Source organism: Mustela putorius, unplaced genomic scaffold, assembly GCF_011764305.1.
Source record: "Mustela putorius furo isolate JIRA1106 unplaced genomic scaffold, ASM1176430v1.1 tig00000095_pilon_pilon_pilon, whole genome shotgun sequence".
NCBI lineage: Eukaryota > Metazoa > Chordata > Mammalia > Carnivora > Mustelidae > Mustela > Mustela putorius.
In genome coordinates, this window is record NW_025421280.1 from 9,213,013 (window position 1) to 9,235,321 (window position 22,309).

Here is a 22,309-nt window from a genome sequence, read left to right on the forward strand (position 1 = left end):
CTGCTGGGCCAGTCCTGCGAGCGTCCTATGCGCTGCTGTCCCAGACTTTTGGCCGCTTGTTCTCACAGTGACCCTGGGTGCGGTGGCTTCTGCATTTGGACACCCGAGGAAGCCGTGCCTCTGAGATGGTCAGATTCTCGTTCAAGTTACAGCATCAAGGACAGAGCAAGGATTCAAAACCGGGCTTCCACCTACTTGGTATTAAAGCCCGTTAGAGATCATTGTGATAGCTCCATCGTGTAAACGTACCGAAAGCTGTGAATGTTAAAATATACACATGTACACACGCACATGCACTTACACATATGCATGTGCACACATATATGGACAAATGCACATTTATGTCGGTATAAATAGGTGAATGAGACTATGAGCAGAATAGCAATGGGAACTCACTCTCTGCCCTGGTGTCTGGGAGGGAAGAGACAGGGGACCGTGGAGAACCCGAGTGTCCCCAGCCTAAGGAAGGCTGTCCGGTTCAGCAGATCTACCTGATCAGTGGGTCTTGGGAACTTGAGCTTAGAATGGCCAGATCTTCTGAGGCTTTTTCTTTTATTTTTTTGAGAAGAGAAGCTGTTGTGCGGATGTTGGGCTGGCAAGCCACACCCTGCAGCCCAGATTGGGCCGGCACCTGCTTAAAGGTTTACCCGACTCAGGCCCCCTCCTGATCGCCACAGGAGCCGGGCTGAGTCATTGGGTGGGAGAATGTAGCGCCTTCAGAGCCCAACATCTATATTGCTTGGTTCTTTGCAGTTTCCCTACCTCTGATACAGGCCCAGCAAAACAGAAGTGGGTCGAATCCCACCACCCGCTGACCATGCTGGACCCCTTGGAGGGCATCTCGTCTCGCCCCTTCTTCCTTTTGTCAGCTTTCCACAGCAGGTGCTGGGGGTTCGTCAGAGGACCCTTATCTCACAGTTCAGCCTGCATGCAGACCCCCTGGAGGGCTCCCCCTTGGACTCGGTGGGGCCAGGTGGGGCCTGAGAACCTGCGTGTTTAGCAGGTTCCCTGGTGATGCCAGTGCTGCCAGTCCAGGAGTCCACTTTGGGAAGTTGGGGCTTAGATATGCCACATTTGGTTTTCTGTTTGGTTTTTGTTTTTTTACAGGGGTATCTCAAAGCCCCCTGTAAGGGTTTCTGTTTTTTTACAGGAGTGTCTCAAAACCTCCAGCCTACATGTGGGTGACTAAATTGATCAAGGCAGAGGGATGAATTCTTTTTTTTCTTTTTTTTAAAGATTTTATTTATTTGACACAGAGAGAGATCACAAGTAGGCAGAGAGGCAGGCAGAGAGAGAGAGGAGGAAGCAGGTTCCCTGCTGAGCAGAGAGCCCAATGCGGGGCTTGATCCCAGGACCCTGAGATCATGACCTGAACCAAAGGCAGAGGCTTAACCCACTGAACCACCCCGGTGCCCCCAGAGGGATGAATTCTGTAGAACCCTTACGATAGACTCCCTGAGGCACTGCAAGCCCAGAGGAGGATTCTGTGAGTCCGCCTAGTCCTACAGACCTGCTGCATTTCCTAGTTTGAAGAGCATCTCTTTCTTCAAATAAGAGCATCACACTTACCCAGACCTATCCTAGACCACCCGCATAGCCCACAGGGTGGCTCTAGCTGGGTGTACTCAGTCTGTCGCATGTCGGTGTGGCCATGAAGAGGGGCTGTGGCGGGCTAACACTGCATTCATGACAAGCACAGGGAACTTGTCTCTTAATCCTAGAGGAAGATCTTTTATGTCAAGATCAACCCCAAATCTCGGATGGAATGGGACGGAGAGGGAGGACCAGACTCGGCAAGCAGCGTGAAGATTTTTAAGGACAGCCGTGAACAGAAGAAGGATATAGAATCAGGACTCGGAGGAATGCATGTCGTTAAGAGCTATTTCGATTTCTCTGAGCATCCGTTTCCTCGTCTGTAACTCTGTTTCCTTACACTATTGGTATCACCTGGATGATTGTCCCAAGGATTATATTAGAAGTTGGGTATGTTGTAAATGTCACCTATAATTCTGGCTTATAAATCTTCTCTCCAACGTATGGCCCTGTGGCTGGCTAGGTCTTCCTGACAGCAATCATCTCAGAGATCCCAAGAATCTGGGCCTTTAGAAGGTCTGGGGGTAGCAGCTGGTGGTTCTGATTTGGCTCTGCCAAAGGGTCCCTCCAAAAAGCATTCCTATTTTTTTCTGGGCAGCTGCCTCGAAGCTTCTTCCATCCCTGGTGTTTCTGGGGGCCAGGACTGTTTGCTTCCCTCCTCCCAGCTAGCCAAACACTCTGTGCACATGTCTTCCTGCTGGCTAGGCTCCGAACAGCCCTTCCTTGCACGGCCTCCCCAGCTGTGCTGAGTTGAGCAGTAAAGGCTCTGCCAGCAGGCTCTGCGTGTGCCACTTACGGGACGAGGAATGTGGCTCCTGCCGGATGAATGGGGCTGCTGCCATGGAGAGCGATTGCTAAATAATTCACCACGGCAGACTGCTCCGATATCCATCCATGCGGGCCTGTCCTCCGGCGACCCTGAGGATGCCCCAGCAGGGCTCGTCCTCGCTGTGCTGCGGTGTCGAGGGGAGCGGGAAGAATCAACAAGGCAGCGTGAACACCCTCTGGGCTGTGAAGGGCTCTGTGGGCCTCAGCGGGGAGGCAACTCACAGCCCGGGTGCACTGACCCTGTGGGCTGCTGGCCGTTCAGGCCAGGGTGGGCGGGGGGCAGCTCTGGTCATCCTTACAGTCCAGAGTGTGACTGAGGGCATATTTACACTCAGATATTTTAAAATTTTTTAAAAATTCAAATGTTTTAAATTAAAAATTAATTTTTAAAACTTTAAAAATCCATTTTAAAAATTAAATTAAAAAAAAATTAAAAGAACATTCTTAAAGAACCTGCTGTGTGCTTGGCAGTTTTACCTGTCATATTTCCTATAATCCAGAAAGTCCACGAGGCAGAGACTGCTAGAAGAGGCTGAGAGAAGGAAAGTGACTTGTCGCAGTTCCCACAGCTAATAAGGGGCAGAGTCAGGATTCGCCCTTGGATACATCCTGCATCACAGACCCCCTGTTATCCAGAGATGCCTGGCCATCAAGGGGCCTTTCTTCTCTCCTCCAGACGCTGGCTGTCTCAGTGCATCGGATCCTCCCAGGTTAGGGCAGACACTGCCAGGTTCTCTCTAAGGAAGGACATGACTGTGTGTAACTGAACTTCTCCCACTGTCCATTTCTGCTGGTGTTTCAAGTTGTGTTACCGGTTTTTTGTAGCTCGGACCTTGCCTTGGCTGAGTTCTCTGTTGAGCAAGGTCGTAGCTGGGAGGCAGTGTTGAAAACGATGGGCCTTGTCCCAGGAACTTCCTGCCTGAGGGACGTGAGGGTCTTGAGGCAGGATTCCCAGGTTCTCCTGAAGAGCCTCATTGAGTCAGAAGGTTGACAAGTTGGGACTTGTCCGATGAGTGGAAGGATGGAGTGGGACTGAAGCAAACTTGAACAGGGCTTTTTCTCAGCCTGGCAAGCCAGGAAGACTTATTTCTGCCATTCTCAAAAGGCCATTTTGCACAGTGCACCACACGAACCATCTGCCTGCAGAGCCAGAGGCAGGTCTGTCATGACTGTTTAACGGATAATAATAATAGTGTCTAACGCTGACAGAGTGTCCTTGCTGCATCTTGTACTGTGCAGAGTGCTTTGTGAAGATGATGAACTCCTATAACAAGAGGTTTTATAGTTATCACTGTGACTCACATGTTTCACAGAAGACTTCTGAAAAACAGAGAGGTTAAGCAACTTACCCGTGTCACACAGACTGTGAGTTCCGGAGCCCAGAATCAAATACAGATTTCTTTTCCAATTCCAGGGCTAGTTTCATTGTAGCAGGGCTCTCTTTTAACCCAGATAAATGAGCTGCTCTTCATAGCTATTTATAGATGCTAAGAAGATTTAAGATTCAAAGGAACAGGAAGAATCCAGCACGGTGGGCTAAGAAGTATGTGTACCATAACTGCTCTTTGCATTCTTTTTTCTCCATCAGTCACTTGCCTGATGACATGCACAGGTGTGACAGTTGCCCAGGGTTGTGAGAGAATTGCAAAAAAAAATGCAAAAAAAAATGTTACATGGATGTAAAGGACCCCAATTATTAATCATTGTCACCATCCTAAATGGTTCATTGGCTGTGGTGGTTTATGACCATGGTAGACGTGGGATAGGCCGTGGGTCACTGGGCACTTCATTCTACCATGTTTTTAAAGGGCCTACTGTGTGCAAGGCAGTGTTCTGGGTTTCGAGGATAGAGTGCTCAATGAAAATGAAAAGTGCTCAATGCTTAATTGAGTGCTCAGTGGAAAATCTTGCCTACCATCCCCTAGTGCTTACTGTTTAGGCCTCTGTAAGGAGACAGAACATAGAGTGACATAAGCAATTAAAATATACGATGATTTAAGAGTATTCGGTCCTGTGCATCAGTTTCCAGAATGACAGGGAGGGGAGCACAGGAGACCCTTTAACCAGGGAAATTATCATTTGATTGTGAACATTATTTAAAAAAAACAAGATACAACTATTTAAGGTGTCTGAAAATTATCCCAAGGGCATGTAGCAAATGCAGAAATATCTATTCAAGAAAAGCTACTAAATCTTGGTAAGAAGAGTGAGTCTGTGGCATGTGAACCACGACCCACCCCTCTCCTAATGCCCTTATCGGGATCACAGATCGATGTGATGGATGCTCACTTCGGGAGTATGCAGCCAAGAACATGGGGTTCCTTATCCACCTAGCTCTCAGTCTAGGGCTGTGATTTCACCCTGGGAGGGGCACTTTAGAGATTGGGAACACCCTGCCCCTGCAAAGAAGCCCTACCTTAGATCAAACCATGGAGCAATTTGTGCCCCAGGCTATTGTCAAAAATGGTAGAACAATCAGCTAGCAATTAGTGGAGGCTAACAGCTGGGTGTGATACCATAAATACAAATCAGCCAGGTGCTCAGAGAGAAGGTACTCATGCTCTCTGAGTAGCAATAGCAGAGGCTGCTCACTGCAGAGGAAAGAGACTTCACTCAACTTGTCTAGCTAGTCACCAAATAAATAAACAATAACATCAAGCTCCAGAAAAGGGAGGGAGGGGGTCAGTATCCGTAATTGCTTCAATATGTTATCTAAAACGTTCTGTTTTCAACAAAATATCATGAGTCATTAAAAAAGAAACAAAAACAACAACAACCACAGAAAACTCTGGCCCTTACACAGGGAAAAAGTAAGCAAAAGAAATGACAGATTTATCTGCAATTATGAATATGTGCAAAGAACTATAGGGAACTATGTCTAGAGAACTAAAGGAAACCATTAGGATGATCCATCATCCAATAGAGAATATCAATGAAGAGAAGTTATTTTTAAAAAGTAATTATTTGAAAAATGGAAATTCTGGAGTTGAAAAATGTAATTGAAATGAAAAATTCGCTAGAGGGGCTCAACAGCAGATTTAATCCGGAGGAAGAAAGAAACTGAAAACTTGAAAGTAGATCAATCAAGATGATGCAGTCTGAGGAATAGGGAGAAAAAGAAAAATGAACAGCTTTTTAAAGATAATTTAATTTTTTTCCAGTGTTATTGAGAAATAAATGACATACATCCCTATATAAAGTTTAAGGTGCACAGCATGGTGGTTTGCTTTACTGAGTGAGTGTTTGAGAGCTATGGCATGGTATTACGCACACCAATATATGTGTGATGGGATTAGCTAAAGAGAGAAGAACGAGCAGGAAAACAATACTTGAAGAAATAATAGTGGAAACTTCCAAATCTGATGAAAAAATACTAGTCTACACATCCAAGAAGCTAATGCAACCCAAGTAGGTAAATTTAAGAAGATCTGTACTCACTACCTTGAGGCACATCACAGTCAGAATGTGAAAAGATAATGAGAAAATCTTGAAAGCAGCAGGGGAAAACAACTTATCGCAAATAAGGGAACTCTCATAGGATTAAGAGCAGATTCTTACGTCTTGGCAAAGAGATTGATACTCCCTTTAAATGTTAAATAGAATTACCCTATGTCCCAGCAATTCTTTGTTTAGATTTTTATTTATTTATGTGACAGAGAGATAGAGAGCACAAGTAGGAAGAGGGAGAAGGGCCCTCCACTGAGCAGGAAGCCTGATGTGGGATGCTCGATCCCAGGATGCTGGGATCATGACCTGAGCCAAAGGCAGATGCTTAACCAGCTGAGCCACCAAGGCGCCCTTGTCCCAGCAATTCTGTTCTTTGATATATGCCCAAGAAAGTGGAACATGCATCTTCAAAAAAAAAACTCTACACGGATGGTCCCCATAGCACTATTGATAATAGTCAAAAACGTGGAAACAACCCAAACGTCCATCAGTTGATGAAGTGGTGAAGAAAATGTAAATCTGCAGGCATTTTATTCAACAGTAAAAAGGAATGAAGCTGTGGTACAAGCTACATACAACATGATGATGAACCTTGAAAATATTACACTAAGTGAAAGAAACAAATTACCAAAGTTCACATATTGTATGATTCCATTTGCTCAGAATAGGCAAATCTGTAGACAGAGAGAATATATCAGTGTCTGCTTGGGGCTGGAATAGTGGGACAAATGGGGAGTGATTATTCCTGGCTAAGGCATGAAGGGTTGGTGAAAGTATCTTAAAATTAGATCGTGATAATGGTTGCGTAAGTCTGTGAGTATACTAAAATCTATCAAATTATACACTTTAAGTGGGTGACTGTATGATATGTAAATTGTATTTCAATAAAACTTGTTTTAAAGAGTGCCAAGTGCTAAGGAAAAAGAAAGTAGGGTAAAGGTTTGGCAGTATTAGCAAGGTGGGAGGGAAGACAATCTGGGATAGGAGACTGAGGCTTCACTGCAGTGACATTTTTAAGACTAGAAAAGGTGAGAAAGTGAGCCATGCTACTATCCATGGAAGGAACCTTTCAGACAGAGAGACGAGCCAGTGCAAAGACCTGGAAGATGGGTCTGGTGTGTGTGAGGACTGGTGTCCGTGTGACATCAAGGAAGAGAGGAGCTGGAGATGGTCCCACAGAAGTAATGGGGCCTTACTCTGAGATGAGCAGTGTTGGTGCATTTTGACACGCTATTTATTTTCAGAGAATCACTATGGTTGCAATTTTGTGAATAGACTGAACGGGGGAGGCAGAGAGAGGCAAGGGTGGATGGTGGCTTGCCTCTCCAACCAGGAGGGAGATGACGTGGCTTGGAGCAGGGGGAGAAGGGTGGGGATGATGGCCACGTGTTCGGTTCTGCAGGAACTTTGAAGGTAAAGCCAACAGACAAGTCAAGGATTACAAAATGTTCAGTAAAAGGGGTCAGAGAGTAAATATGTTAGGCTTTTCAGGTCATACAATCTCTGTTGGAACTACTCAGCTTTGCTGTTGAAACGTGGATGTGGCCGTAGACATGCATAAATGAATAATTATCATTGTGTTCTAGTACCGGTGTATTGGCAAAAATGTGAAACAGTAGACTTGACCAATGGGACGTGGTCTGCCAGTTCCTGGGTTAGATATCAGGTCAAGAGGAGGAAACGAGTGAAGGGTAGCTCAGAGGTGTTTGTTCTCAACCATTGGAAAGATGGAGTTACCATTAACTGTGAGAGTGAATCTTACCGGCAGAGCAGATCTGTGAGGACTGATCTCTTGGTAAATCTGAAAAGTCTTCAGACACCCAGATTTGTAAGCCTTGAGTTTGAGGAAAGGCTGGTCTGAGGTGGAATTGGAGACCCTAGACCGGATCCAGGAAGTGCGTGTATATAGAGAAGAGCAGGGGTCTGACGATTGAGCCCGGGGTTAGCTGTTGGGTAGATTAGGAGAACCAGCAAAAGGACATGAGAAAGTGCAGCCACGAGATAGAAGGGAAACCAGGAGAAGGTGACATCACGGAGTGAAGCTGAGAAAATGCTTCAGAGAGAGTAAATAGGTCTTTTCCTTCCCCACTCACAGAATCATGTTGGTATGCAAATGAGCAGAGAAATGTTCTTACAGAAGAATCCTGAATTCCTTCTAATTTCCAGACAAGAAAATTATTGTCAGACTTTTTTATTCATTTAACAAACATTCATGAGCTGTCAGGTCACCAGGCGCTCTGCTAGATGCTTGGAACAAGACACATGCCCCCAAAGGCACAGCCCCTGCCCTCAGAGAGCATGCAGTGTCTTTGGAGAGAGATATTAATCAGGTATTTCATTAACATTAACCAAGGATGGGTGCAGCTCCATCAAACACAGTAAGAGTTCTAAAGGAAAGGAGTTATCTAAGGAAGCAGTACTGTGAGTTTTCTACAAAAGAATTGATCTTTTGATCAAATGAGCACTTGGGTGGCTCAGCCAGTGAAGCACCTGACTCCTAATTATGGCTCAAGTCTTGATCTCAAGGCCATGAGTCCAAGCCCCACACTGGGCTCCATTTTGGCATGGAGCCTACTTAAAAAAAAAAAAGAAAGAAAGAAAAGAAAAGAAAAAGAAGAATTGGTCTAATTTGGAGGGCCAGGGAACCTTCCATATTTTTCTTTGTTTTTAATAATAAATGATTTCCAACGTATCACATCCTGACTGGGACACACCTGACTTTTGAGAGGATGTTTGAGAACCTCTGAACCCAAGGAAGAAATGCAGGCTCTGTCCTCAAAGCCAGGACCAAACCTCAGCTGTGGGACCGGGTGCCATTCTTGATCATCTTTGAAAGTCATTGTCCTCATGGTACAACAGTGGATAGTAAAAGCCACAGTGCGAGTTGACAGTAAGGACTAAATGAGACAAAGTGTATAAAACACCTGGCACGGAGGTCCTTCCCATTCCTTGAGAAAAACAGTATATCATTTTGTACATCTGTGACATGTTATCTTCCAAGATAATTTTCCCAAGACAGGTCTTCGCTGCAAGTTGAATGTGTTCTGAGGCAGCGAGTTTTTCAGCTTTTTTTTCTGGGGTATCTTCCATCTTGCCAACATTCCCTCCCCGGAGAAGCATGGGGAGCTCTAGTGCCCACATTTAGGAAGTGCCGGAAAACCAAAGCATCCCTGTGCAACTCTTGGTCGTTGTTCTCGTCCTTTATACCGAGAAAATTCAGGTTTCCCTCAGCTGTTTAATGAAAATGAGTACCTCCAAAAGCTGCTGTAATAAAAGTACAGCTTTCTCTCTTTAAAACAAAAGCGGTATTTTCTAGCACATCATGTCAGTTTAACAATATTTTCATGGAAATGTGCGGTGGTAAGCATGTTTAAATCATTGATGCAGTTTCTAATCTTTTTGGGGGGAGGGAGCAAAATCTGTAACAGTCTTTCATTTGGATTTATAACAGGCCCATGCTAGCCTGTCCACATTTCTCCTTTTAATTAATATAATTAAAAAAGGATAAGAGGCTGTGGTAGAATTTTGTGCGTTAGATGATCAGGATCAAGAATAATTAAAATGTCTGAGATGAGGCACATTCCTAAAATGGCGGAAAAGAGAAAGGAAGTCCTTTTTTGGGGGGGAGGGGTGGATTTAAAGTATGGCAGATTATTTTTCACAAGATTTAGAAATGTGTCCATAGTGTGAGAAACACTGATATGATGTGGAGTCTTTTTTTTTTTTTTTTTGAAGATTTTGTTTATTCATTTGAGAGAGAGAATGAGAGAGGGAGTGTGAGGGATGGGGAGGGTCGGAGGGAGAAACTGGCCCCCCCCACCCCCACTGAGCAGGAAGCCCAAAGCAGGACTTGATCCCGGGACTCCAGGATCATGACCTGAGCTGAAGACAGTCGCTCAACCAACTGAGCCACCCAGGCACCCTATGATATGGAGTCTAAAACAAATAGGCAAGAAAGAAGGGGTGCTTGGGGTGGGTCGGTCCCTATGTCTGTCAAGAATTTTATAATTTATGTTTGTACCTCTCATTCTTGCTCCCTTGTCTGAAAACCAAGTGGGGAGTAACATTACACTACCTCTGTGCTGGGCACTCTTAGAAGTACTTTGTATCACCCGTTAACTCAGCTCATCTTCTTGGCACTCCTGGTAGCTAGATGTTTCTCTCCATTTTATAGATGGGAAAACTGAGGCTTAGAAAAGATGAGTGGCTGTTCTTGCCAAGTCACATAGGTAAGGAGATCAAAAGGCCGACATGAAATTCAGGTCTTTCTGTTGTAGGAGGCAGATATTTTATTGTAAGTCCTAATTGGAAAAGTGGATAGAAAGTGTTGAGGGGAATCTCCCTGTAGTGTTTCTTTTTTGTGAAGGTGCCTTATCTTTACCTGCACCCTGTGAGCCCCTTATGTGTCTCACCTGCCTTCCAGAAACCTCACCGGTTTATTTTCCTCATGGTTATATGGGTTCGCTGTTGTTGCTTGAGAGTTATTACAAATCAAGAATGTGGATTTTTTCTTGTCATTTTTCTTTTTAGAGCAAATGAGCGAAGCAGATGCATCCTTGATGTCTAGCATTCATTTAGAACTATCATCATCTTTTGATGTTCAACATCCCATTGTTTTAAGACATGATGGTTTTAGTATACTGTGCTAATGCATTTACATGGCCAAAATTAAAATGGACAGCTGTGGTTAAGTGTTATCAGGGTTCCCCAGGATCTCTTATTTTCCCTGCCTCTGGGGCATGTACTTCCCAGCCACCTTGCAGTTGGATGAGGTCATGGGACAAGGTCTTCTCTAGAAGTGATCTCATTTGCCTCTAGGCTAAATCACCTAACTGCATCTCCAGAGGTTAGGTGTTGAGACCACAGAAACACCAGAGGGAAGCTGACTGGATCCCAGAGTCCCTGTAGAACCCCTGGCCCCTCCAGGCAGCTTGGCATGAGTGTGAAATCAGTTCTTGTGGTTAAACTGCTGAGACTACAATGGTCTGTTACTGTACCAGAGTCCAGCCTGTCCCAGCTAATACAACAATTGCCAGCCACCTCAGCCCCATTTTTTTAAATGTACTAGATTTTGAAATTTGAGGATCATTTAAAACTATATAAAACTGTGCGTTTGTGTGTGTGTACACATATATATATGTACACACACATATATGTATGCACACATATATATGTATGTATAAAGTTTTTGAAGAATATTCTTTAAAATTATATATAGTTTGTATAGAATATGTGTTATACATACTATATATGTAATTATAAATTATAATAAAATTATAAACTATAAGCACACATAAAATATGTATATTCTGCTCATACATACTTCTTTCTTAATAAAATAAACTTAAATGAACTTTTGATCTTTGTTAGGTACATGCTTTGAAACTTTGGTAATATCCCTTATGGCAATTAGGATTTCACAGTAACAGGGCTAAGAGGTATTAATCTAAACTAACTAGAGCCTGTCTTTCTATCTCTCTCTTTCTCTTTCTTTTCTTCTTCTTTTTTTTTTTTTTTAAGAGAGAGAGTGGGAGAGGGGCAGAGGGAGAGAGAGAATCCCAAGCAGACTCCATGCTCAGCACAGAGCCCGATATGGGGCACGATCTCATAACCCTGAGACCATGACCTGAGCCAAAATCAAGAGTCAGACGCATAACCTCCTGTACCACAGGTGCCCCGACTTTCTCCTTTTCAAGTGTCCCTGAGACCAAGTCCCTGCCGTTGCTCTGTGTGACCAATGCCAGTTCCTACCATCGCAGTATTCAAAAGTCTTCCTTGAGTTGGAGCGAGGTCCCTCTTTAGTTTATTTCAAATCCATTTCGTCTTATTTTATACCTCCAGAAATGGAGGTAAGAGACTGTTCCTTAGGAGTGCCCTCCACAGAGCCCTTCATCTTGGGGGCCGCAGTCCCCTGCCATTTCAGCGAGCCACCAGCAGTGATTTGCTGACCCTCCCCTCTACTCCTCTAACAAGATTTTGACAGATGCTGGCTAGAATGTAAAGCCGATTTGATTTTCCTCAATGTTAGGAGCTCCTCACGTCAGCCTCCACCCGCGTCCCGTCAGTGTCGGTGTCGCTCCGCTGTCCTGTGCCCTTACAGATGCATCCTTAATTCTGCGTGGGTGCTAACACTTTCCCCTCATATCTGTGCTCTTAGTCCTGCCTGCAACACCTTCTCTGGCAGCTCACATTTGACCTTGGCAATTACAGCCGACTTTACCTTTATGGCTTGTGGATATTGGGTCACGCTGGGTAAAGCTACCCCCTGCCACCCCTATAAAATTGTTTTCTCATTCCAGGATAAAAGAAAGATTTTTTTTTTTTTGACCTTCAACAGAACTCAAATCATACTTTTCCTGATTTCTGATCACCTCTGCCACCATGAATCTAGTCTCCTGCGTGTCTCTACCTATACACGGTATGCGCTTCCAGCCACTTATATGAATATCTTATTTTCTGTCTAAATAGAAAGTTCTGAAGGTCAGCACTTGTGTCCTTGTCTCAACAAGTGTCCTGAATTTCAGAGATTCCCCAATAAATACTTGATTGTCTCATAGGTATTCCTTGTTTTCCCTGCCACCCCCTGCCAAGAAGCTTGCTGTCATAACTGTGGAATTTCACTCTGTTTTTGTAAAAGAACAGTGTGAGGTTTGTCCCTATTTACCAGGTCTCTGAAATTTCCAAGCAGCTGGGGTCTCACCTTGTCTAACACCTTGCAGTATATTTTGGAAAAATCCCGAGTAGGGTGGTGTCTGGGATGAAAATGCTTGTCATGAGGTATTACTGATCTGTGGGCTTTATTATTTTATTAATCTGTACAAGGATAATGCATAGATCTCCAGGTTCCCCATCACTAAGCTGTGCTCATGGAGCACACACTGTCACAAGGACCTCAGCAACGTGCTTTTGCACCATCCCCCCTCCTAACTGTGGTTAGACCTTTGAGAACCCCGCACGTGTTCTATCCTGACGTGCATCACACTTGCTCTAATTGCTTGCTTAATTGTCTTCCCCTCTCACTTCTGAGCTTTTTAAAGGCAGGACTCATGTCCGTCTTGGTCACCAGGAGGTCCCTGAGGCCTAACCCAGTGACTGACAAATAGTAGGAGCTCATTTAATGAGTGCAGGGTTACAGGAATGAATGAAGTGTCAACACTTCCTAAGAGCCTAGTTGTCTTGCCCTCTTGTGCAGCTTCAGCGGGGGAGGCCTCTAGTGCCTGTTGGTCATTTTGACTGCTTATTTCCCTCGTTTCATGCCCCTTGCAAATGTCTGTTGTTCAATGTGAAGGGCACATCAGTAGCGCGCCCACGTTAGGTGGAACTTTGAGTTATACTTAGGAAGTGGGGATGATTTTCTGTCTCCATGGACCTACTTCCTCCTGTTTTTTGACTTTGTCTAGTCCATTAACTCATCAGTGCCAAAGTTACCAGTGAAGGCATCATTACGTCCAGGTACCAAGAGCTCACATTAACGTTTGATGTGTGCTCAGTGCTCAATGCTCAGTGCTCAGTGCTTCGTTCTGAGGGTCATTTGATTCTCTAAACAGCCCTGCAAAGGAAGACACTGTTCTTGTCCCTCCTGTTACAGATGAAAACCTCTGGCCCCAAATCATTCAGTTAGCAAATGTCAGAGCCAGGGTCCATCTGGCCCCAGGCCATCCTTTCCAGACCCCGTGTTCTGTTGTTAACTCTCATGAAGTTGGTAGTCCTGGGCCACCTTTCCTCTTTGCTGCTTCGCTGTTCATCACTTGTGAATTGCTTCTCAAGATTCTCATATGATCATGAGGCTACCAGAGAGTAGCAGGCCCATCTTCAGGTGAAGAAACCGGGACAGGGGCATGGAAAGTCGCAATGACTTCTCCATGGCCACTCCAGAGTAGGATGCCTCCTCGCCATTGGTGGCCCCAAAGTGTTGTATTTGCTCATCTCCTCCTTGAAGGAAATTGAGGTCTAGGGGGACCATCCGCTTCCCCGCCTGCTCTGAACTCTGCATGATGGACACCTCAAGTGGAGTGGGACTCATTTGTTCGTATTCTGTTTCAGCTAGTGCCAAGTCAGACTAGGTCCCATGATTTTCACCATGAAAGGTCTTCTCTGAACCGAAGAGAAGCATTCTGAAAGAAGTTATAGGGCATTATTAATACAATTACATATAACAAAAGAATAATTTAACTTCCCCACATCTAACAAAGAAATTTATTTGAAGCTTCAGGAACTCCCGCTGGAAGGGCAGAGCTCATCAGAGTGGTTTCCTCAGGTGGGGGAGTGTGGGCAAGGAGCCGTGCTGTCTGCTTTGTCCTGGGGACCGCTTTCATGCATGATGGGATAAACTTATCTCCCCACTTCCCCGGCCCCTCCCTCAGCCTCTACCTAAGGAGCCCCCAGCACTTCCTTATCACAAACATACCTTTGAGGATATCAGCCCGCACTTGCCTCTCACAGCATAGACAGGCAAAACTGAAGGAACACTTGATTTTAAACCAGAAGATGAGGTGACCATGTAAATACTCAGAGGATAGAAACAATGACCATCCTGGTGGAAAGCAGGCCTTGGTGATTTTTTTTTTCTGACTTCTTCCAAAGTGTCAGAAATCACGGTTATTTATGGAGTGTGACATTGTATCAGTCCTCACTGCGTGGCATTCAATACTTGGCCCTGATCTCACTAGAGTGAGCTAGGAGAGAGCAGATGCTGTATCTATATACCTAGTCCCTAGAATAGTGCATGGCACAGAGTAGATGCTCAGCAGATATTTCTTGAATGAAGGGAAGTTACAGATGAAGAAATTGAAGACCTCAGGAGTTTCTAGTCACTAGTTATTGGTAGCTAGTCGCCAGTAACTAGTTACTAGTAACTAGTCCAAGGTCCAATGAGACTAGTCCAAGGTCACATGACTTGCAGAAATGAAAGGATTCGAACCCAGGACTCCCAGGCTCTGTGGATTCCTTCTTGGTGATGGCTTAGATAGTCCTGTTGGAGCAGTGAGTGGGATGTTAGAGACCCAAAGGTGTTTAACAAAGCTGCAGTCTAAGATGCAGGAAATACAGGTTCTGGCCTACCCTTGCTGAATTCCCAGCCTGGCTGTAGGAAGAAAAACCCATGCTCTACTCAAAGCCTCGGTTTTGTAATCTGTAAAATGCTGGAATGGAAGAAGTGCTCTTTAAGAGTCCCAGGGTCCTCAGATACCCCTGAGCTGATTTATGCTTTGTCATTTCTTATACTCAGGAGGAGCTAGGGTCAGGGCCAGAGGGAGGCAATGACTAATTCATCACCCAAGCACCTGAGGAAAATAGTCTTGTGTTTTATTTCCGGCATGCACAAAAATTCAAGGATGACGTAGTCTCCGACCAACAAACACCCAGAAATGAAAGTTAAAGAGACAAAACAAAGTACGGGCATTTGAAGACTCCATACATTTTGGGAGTGGGGGAGGAAAAAACGAGCTTGGATTCCACTCCAGGGTTGATGCAACATATAATCTAAAACAGGCGCTCAGGTTGATAACTGTGCCCAGATCCGAATCCCCGGCACACAAGAGCACAACCTTTAAAAAGAAAAAAGAAAAAGAAAAGAAAATAGGCGTATATCTTTAAGCCTGTCTTCTTACGTGTGATATTTTTGGACTCCTTCGGGAGGAGGGTGCAGACCTAGGGCCTTCATATCCAGAGAAGGCTTTTCCCCCCACCCCTCCCTGGCTTGGGGATTATTGATTGGGAAGGCGAGGCTAATTTACATGTAAATAAATCTCGGTGCTGGGCAGCGGGTTGGGACGTCCAGATGCCGTGACTGACTTGCTGACGTCACGGCTTCATTAGCATGCGGAGGATGCGGGCACTGCAACAGCGACTTCTCCGGCACCACCAGCCTCTCCAACCACAGTTATTATTATTTTTTTTTTGGCCGAGCTGCACAGTTCGTGGTTCGGCGTCTTGGGCTCCTCGACCAGCTGACTGGTTGCCCCGGGTCTGGCTCCGGATCAGTTGGTGACGCTGACGCTGGGGTCTGTGACTTCCTGCGGATTGAGAGGCTGGGTTCGCAGGCAGGCAGTCGGATCCAGAGGAAGGGTAGAAGTCACACTTTTTTTTCCCCCCTTGCGCGGTGGGTGCCCAGCAGGGTCTCCATCCAGCAGTGCTGTTTTCCAGCAGTGCTGTTTTCCACCAGCGCATGCAGACCCGCTCCGCCTTGAGCCTGCCTCTGGCTTCGGGAAGGGTCTAGATTTTAAGAAGGGTTTCCAGAAGAAGATGCTTTGGCTGCCTGTGGTCCTGCTTGCGTTCTTAGAAGCCAGACCTGGGGAGAAAGTGAACTGTGGCAACTGACAAGCTCAGAGGGTCTGGTGGAAGCTTCCCCCACCCCTGAAACTGGGCATTTTATCCTCCTTGGAGGTAGGTAAGAAATTTGTTCTAATCCACATATTTAAAAAAAAAAAAAAAACCAACTGTGTATTTTCTAGGGAGGCTAAGAAAGCTGCATATAAATGCTTTGCAGGAGAAGAGGTTATCAGAGCTCCATTATCTTAGGCAAGTGACATTTTTAGTGGTCCTCTGGTACCTTTTACCTTTTCTGTGCTGATTAGAAAGCTCACTTGCAAAGTGACATTTCACAGCTGTAGGGAGTCCTGAAGAAACGCTTCTGTCGTCTTCATGCTCTAGAAGCAGCAGTTCTGTAAAAAGAAGTGCAGCTAGCTTTAAAAAATAATCGTAAAGGGGAGAGGGTTTAAAAACCAAACACCTGCTTGTGTTCATGCCCAGCAGTCTCTTCTGCTCAGGATGTCAGAAACCATTAGAGGGTCTGGGGAAGGAGGACTTTGCTGAGACTTCCAGGGAAAGAAATGGTGCTCAAATAATTTTAGGTTTAATTTTAGCCAGCGCTTTCATGTTAGAAATGGTGACGGAGCTCCAGACTATGCCTGCACTACCGGGCTGAAACACATGACTCAGTGTATTCTCTACATTGGGTTTTTGGAGGAGTGCTCCTTGTTAGTGCTCCTTCTCACTCTTGGTTTCCGCAAAACCTATCAGAGCATTACTAATCCACCACGGAGGTCTTGCGATGAAATCCAGATCTTTAATCCCATTATTCTTTGTTGTGCGGTCTTAGAATATGCTGGGGTCCGGCGGGACTTGTACGAACCCTCAATAAGCCTGGCCGGGCAAAATCACACCAGGGTGAATGATCTGTACCAGGTGCGATGCCATCATCCGGTCCAAGCACGGCTCTTGCATAATTTAGGCACATGTATTATTTCCCCCTGCGAGAGTTCCGCTTCCAGGCCATGCATCCACGACCACAGTCAGGGGAGGGCTCCAGTGTGCCGTGAATATATCAGCACGGACTGCCATGCACCAAAGCTAAAGCTTGCAAGGCTGCAATTTGCTTTGCTTGAACATCTCTTCCCGGCGACTGTTTTATAGCATCTCCATGAGACTCAAACTAAAGGAAGCAGCCTGGCCTCCTCGCTGGAGGCCGATTTGGCAGCTCTAACCCTGCTCCCCAGAAGGGTTATTGGCTGCTGATGGCTTTCACAGATGGGTCAGGATCCTCATCCCCCTGGGCTCCTGAGTCAGTCACAACTTTGACAGAATTACCATATTTTGGAAATTTGGATTTTAAGGGCTCCTTGAGTGCTTGTAAAGGTTTTGCCTTTCCATCAGATGCTCTTTCCCCTCGGAAGTTCTTTTTTTTTTTTTTTCCCAAACATTAAAACATGTTGGCTCAACTGGGCATTTCAGCCTATAAATAGTCATGGGGCAGCCAGAAATAATAAAATAGTGTTGTTTGGAATGGCAGGCTTGTAAAGGCTCACGATGTAGTGTAGAGAAATAAACAAATGTAGGAGGGAAGGTACGTTTGTAGAAGCCTAAAGAATGAGAAAGGAACTTGGAGGTTAGGCACTCTGTAATGACGTGGACCGAGGGCTCCAACTCTGGGTTATCAGCGAAGACACTGATAGCTAGCTCCCTTTCTGAGGATTGACCCCGTCTGTGTGATGGGGAGACCAGTAGGACCTCTAGGCAGTGCAATAGGTATAATTTAATGAGATAGCATAAAAAGCACAGTGCTAGCCTCCGGCACCGACTCAGTGAACTCTAGCCTTCCTTCTTGCCATCCTTGTGTCCTTTTTACCACTACTGGTGTCAGCACTGTCGCTAAAAACAAGACGGTCCACCCGAAAAGCCGTTCGTCTGCAAAGAGGTGTTCCTGGCGGCAGAGGTGCCATCCACAGTGACTATAATGTCCACATCCATTCCCACTCAAGGGAACCTTCCACCCCATTGACCATCAAGTGCAGCATCGAGGGCTCCCACGTTTTGTAGAACTCAGAGTGACCGGATGGTGCCACAGAAATCGTTTAGCACTAGCCGCGGCTCAGGCATGCCGAAAGAAGGTCTCCTGCTTTGGCAGCTGACGAGTCACATGCAGAAAGCTGTGGGATCCAAATTGGAATTGAGGCATTTCTGGATTCCTCTTCCCATTTCTCTTCAGTTCCAACTTCGCATGTGAGAGGCAGTCCTTTTCTTTCTTCTGCTCAGGGCACACACTTTGCTTTTTTTTTTTTTTTTTTCTCCATCCGGAGAGGCCTTTGGAGGTTGGGTCCTCAGAAGCCCCAGGGCTGTGTGTGTGTCCCTGTGTGGGTGACTCCAGCATGGAGATGCGCCGTGAAGAAAGGAATAGGCTGTGTGTGGTCTCCGCTGACGTGCTAGGTCTTTTCCAGACTTGTGAGTTCACGCCTGGTACCAGTGATTGCCCTTTAGTCACTCAGTCTGACAGCTCTTTCTCCCTTTCTTCTCAACATCTTTCTTTTACATTTAGGTGAAGTGGAGCTCCGACGTAGGGTTTGAAGGACAAATGAGAAGGGACCAAAGGAGCCAGAGGAGTCTTGCAGAAAATGTTTTCCTTAGGAGACTCAGACTGGGAGTTGCTCACTCTCGGTTTCTGTGGGTTTTCAGTCAAGTTGTGTTTTGCTTAGAGAATTGTATGTATACCTTGACAGAAGCCCACTTCCATGATTTCCTGCTGGTGTAAGGGATCTTGAGAGAGTTGCCTAACCTCTCAGAACTTTGGTTTCCTTATGTAAAAATTGGAAATCAGTTCCCCTGGACATATAGCATGACTGTGAAATGGTGGCCATGATGTCCTTGACCAATTCTTGGTACCTACTAGGTATTGGGCTTTCTTTTTTTCTGGTGCCAATAATGTTCATATTTCACATTTAGTCCCAACCTATGCGCACCAGGAGGTTGGAGTTTAGTTATTTGACAGAGGAAACTAAGGCCACAGAGGGAAAAGCCCTTACCTTACATGACACACTGGTGATGAAGCTTGGGACCTAGCAGAATGTTGCTTCTACAAGACATCAATTCCAGAGGCTCGGAGTTGGAACAGAGCTTTTAGCCACCCCACGGCACTATTTTCCTTGAACTAGCAGCGATGTCTCTCTTCAGAAGCCTCAAGACATGGTCCTCTCTCATCTCTTGTTTTCAAGCATACCCCAGCGAAAATGTTCTGTCCCTCAGACAGGATCGTGGCTTTCATTTGGCCGAGGACTTTTCTTTTGTGTCTGCAGGCCCATGACAACATTGTCTCTTCCCTCTCTCCCTGACTGTTGTCCTTAAAAATCAGGTAATTGCTGGTAACTGCGAGCTGTGGTAAACTAAGAAAGTTTTGGAGTGAGACACTGGGAAAATCTGTTTCCCTCATGGATGTTGATGACTGACACTTGCCACTTTGCTCTGGTCCCATCCTGTTAAGATTTTTAATGAAATATTCTTGTTTTTACGCCTTGACCGTGTGTGTGTATATGTGTATGTGTGTGTGTGTGTGTGTGTGTGTGTATGTATGCCTGCACGCGTGTGCATGTTTAGATGATGCAGAAAAGAAAATGTTGGATAAGATCAGACTGAGTTTCCAGCAACCTAAGTCCTCCAAAATCTCACTGGGGCTTGGCCAGTTGAGTTGGGAGATTAGGTTTTCTTTTTCCTTTGGCCTGTTGTTTGAGCAGCTCTTTGTTTGGAGTCTGAAGCCCGGAGGCTTGCTGGATTCGTTTATTTCCCTGGGGACAAGGCAGAGGGAGAAAGCAAGGAAGGAGGGGGGGGGCGGTTTAGAGAGATGGAGGAGTTAAGAGGAGGGGAGGAGGGAAGCCAGAATGTGAAAGCAGCTGCGAGAAATTCAGAGCAATCTCCAATCCACCATGAAAGTGGAAAGCTGAAGGTTCCCTGTGGGTGAAGTTGCAACTCGGAGACAGGAGCCTCTGTTCTCCTTCAGCTAGAAATTCCTCTCCCCATCTGTCCTACAGAATTCATAGTGCAGCCATTTCAAATCCTCAAACCTTCCTGGTGGCTAAACACACAGTGTGTTTTCCACCAGAGCACCGTGGACCATTATGAAAACAGCATTGATGAAAAAGAGCATGTTTTCAAGGATGAAATGAACCTGCCTTTCCTTGGTGGGTGTACCTGGTAAACTTCCAGTACATGTTTGGCCATGAAGTCTGGAAAAATCAGGTGGCCATAAAGTCTGGAAAAACCAAAGACTCAGATTTTCTGAGGGTCGACCCAGAAGAGGAGATGGGGCACTAGAAGGGACACAGAATGGAGAAGCATCCCTGGTTGGAAGTGGGAGCCTCAGGGACGTTGGGGCTGGCCTCCTGTGGGAAAGTGTTACCCTGAACCATGCTTCCTCAGAACAGCAGAGGGAACCTGGAAGAGGAAGGAAGGATGTGATTTCCGGTACCCCCCTTCTTCCTGGTGCTGTCATTTGAGCTGCTGCATATAAACCATCCCAAGGCTCTGGAGGGATCACAGGCATCATTTACTCCTTGGAATATGGCACAGAGATGGAGCCCAGGTTGATGCCTTTGACTGTCTGGCACTCTGCACGCCTCACGCTAGATGGCCGACTAGTGTTGCCTCCATTCCTCTCACTCGGGGAGCGCCACTTGCCTCAGACCCCGCCCCTTCCCCGCCCCCCCGCTGGACACCTTAAAATCAAACCTTCCAAATGTCATCCAGCCCCATCCAGGGTTAAAAGTAACTAGGACAGGAATTCTTAGCATTTCATTTCGACTGGGCAGGATGCCATTTTTCCAGCTCTTTTCTTGGCATCCATTCATCAGTTGTGAGTCCTCCGAGATGCTTGTTCAGGAAAGTTCCAGAACTCAGCTGAAAAGCAACCATACTTTCTGGGCTCACAGGGTCAGATAGGTTTTCAGAGTAGCTGTTAGTGTACGTGTCAGTGTGTTTTGGGTGTCTGTGTATCTGTTTATAGTCTTTGCGTCAGTGTTTGCATGAATGTACAGAAACAGTAGTGACTATCAGAGATGGGTGTACTAGTTGTACCTTGCCTTATTAATTCTTGCAGCAATTATGCCGCTAGGGATTATCAGCTCTATTTCATACTAAGGAAACCAAGACTGCTAGAAGTTAAGTGACTTGGCCGAGGGTATGCAGACAGTAACAAGGAAAATTGGGATTCAGCCCCAGGAGAATCACCATCCAAACCCTGAGTCACGTCTGCCATTCTCACTCTAACGTCCACTGTAAATGTTTTTTTTCTTTACTTTCTAGATCATTTCTGTGGCTCTCTCCTTTGAGAAACGTCTCATTATGCAGACCTCAAAATCTTTTCTGTTAATGTGTTGATAAGATTAGAAGGAACATGGGAGAGAATTTGCCAGGTCTGAAACAGAACACAATGGCATCTTCAACTCTGGTTTTGAACATGGCTTTTAGAATGGAAGGGAGATTGGTTGGAAAGTTAGTTAAGGCGCAGTGAGGTGAAGGGTAAAAGCTAGAGGCCAGTGGAGGCAGCCCTTCGGTGGACAAGGGGCAGCATGGGAAGTTCTGCTGCGTGGAAGTTGTAGGTGAATGTGGCCAAACCCAGTTGGAGCGCAGAGAGAGGGGCCATGCCCCTTAGTTCTTGACCCCTTGTGGCATCCACATAAGGTTCTAACTAAAATGTGTGTGTTTCCCTTTCTGAGCTTCTGTTCTTTCATCCCTAAAATGAAGGTCCCGAATCAAATAATCTATAAGTTCTCTTCCAGCACTGACCTTGATGAGCGTGAACTTTGAGAATGAACTCAGCCTTGGTGGTGGAGACGTGCCGTTTGCGCTGTCGGCAGCTCTGGCGCAGAGAACTAAAAGGTCAGGTTTTCTATCGGGACCTGACCCCTCTGTGTTGTGAATATGTGCGGCAAGATGAGAAGCAGTAGCTCTCCAGAGAATGACTCGGAGCTTCCCAGAGAAACATCTGACCTTTGGCGGTTTCACGCCAGGGAAGAGGGAGTGCGTGCCTCTCGTCCGTGTGTTGGTGTTGCTTATTCACCCCTAGAAACCCTCAAGGGCTGTTACGTATGCGAGCATCCTGCCGGGTACCAGAGACGAAGGCTGCTCCGGCTGAACATGTGGACATCTTGGGTTGTTGCTAAAATTCAGACTCAGCCTC

The 22,309-nt window shown here is 45.8% G+C and overlaps 1 protein-coding gene across 5 annotated transcripts in view; it reads left to right on the plus strand.

The window, feature by feature from the left end:
• The window catches only part of PRICKLE2 (prickle planar cell polarity protein 2), a 318,505-nt gene that overhangs the window by 188,573 nt on the left and 107,623 nt on the right, over nucleotides 1-22,309 (plus strand). The window contains exon 1 of one of the 5 annotated variants that reach the window (XM_004738305.3): nucleotides 11,486-16,251. The exons of the other annotated variants lie outside the window; for them this stretch is intronic. The gene's annotated coding sequence lies outside the window, so the exon portion shown is untranslated. Of the gene's footprint in view, nucleotides 1-11,485; nucleotides 16,252-22,309 lie in introns of those variants that run through there. 5 annotated transcript variants of the gene reach the window in all.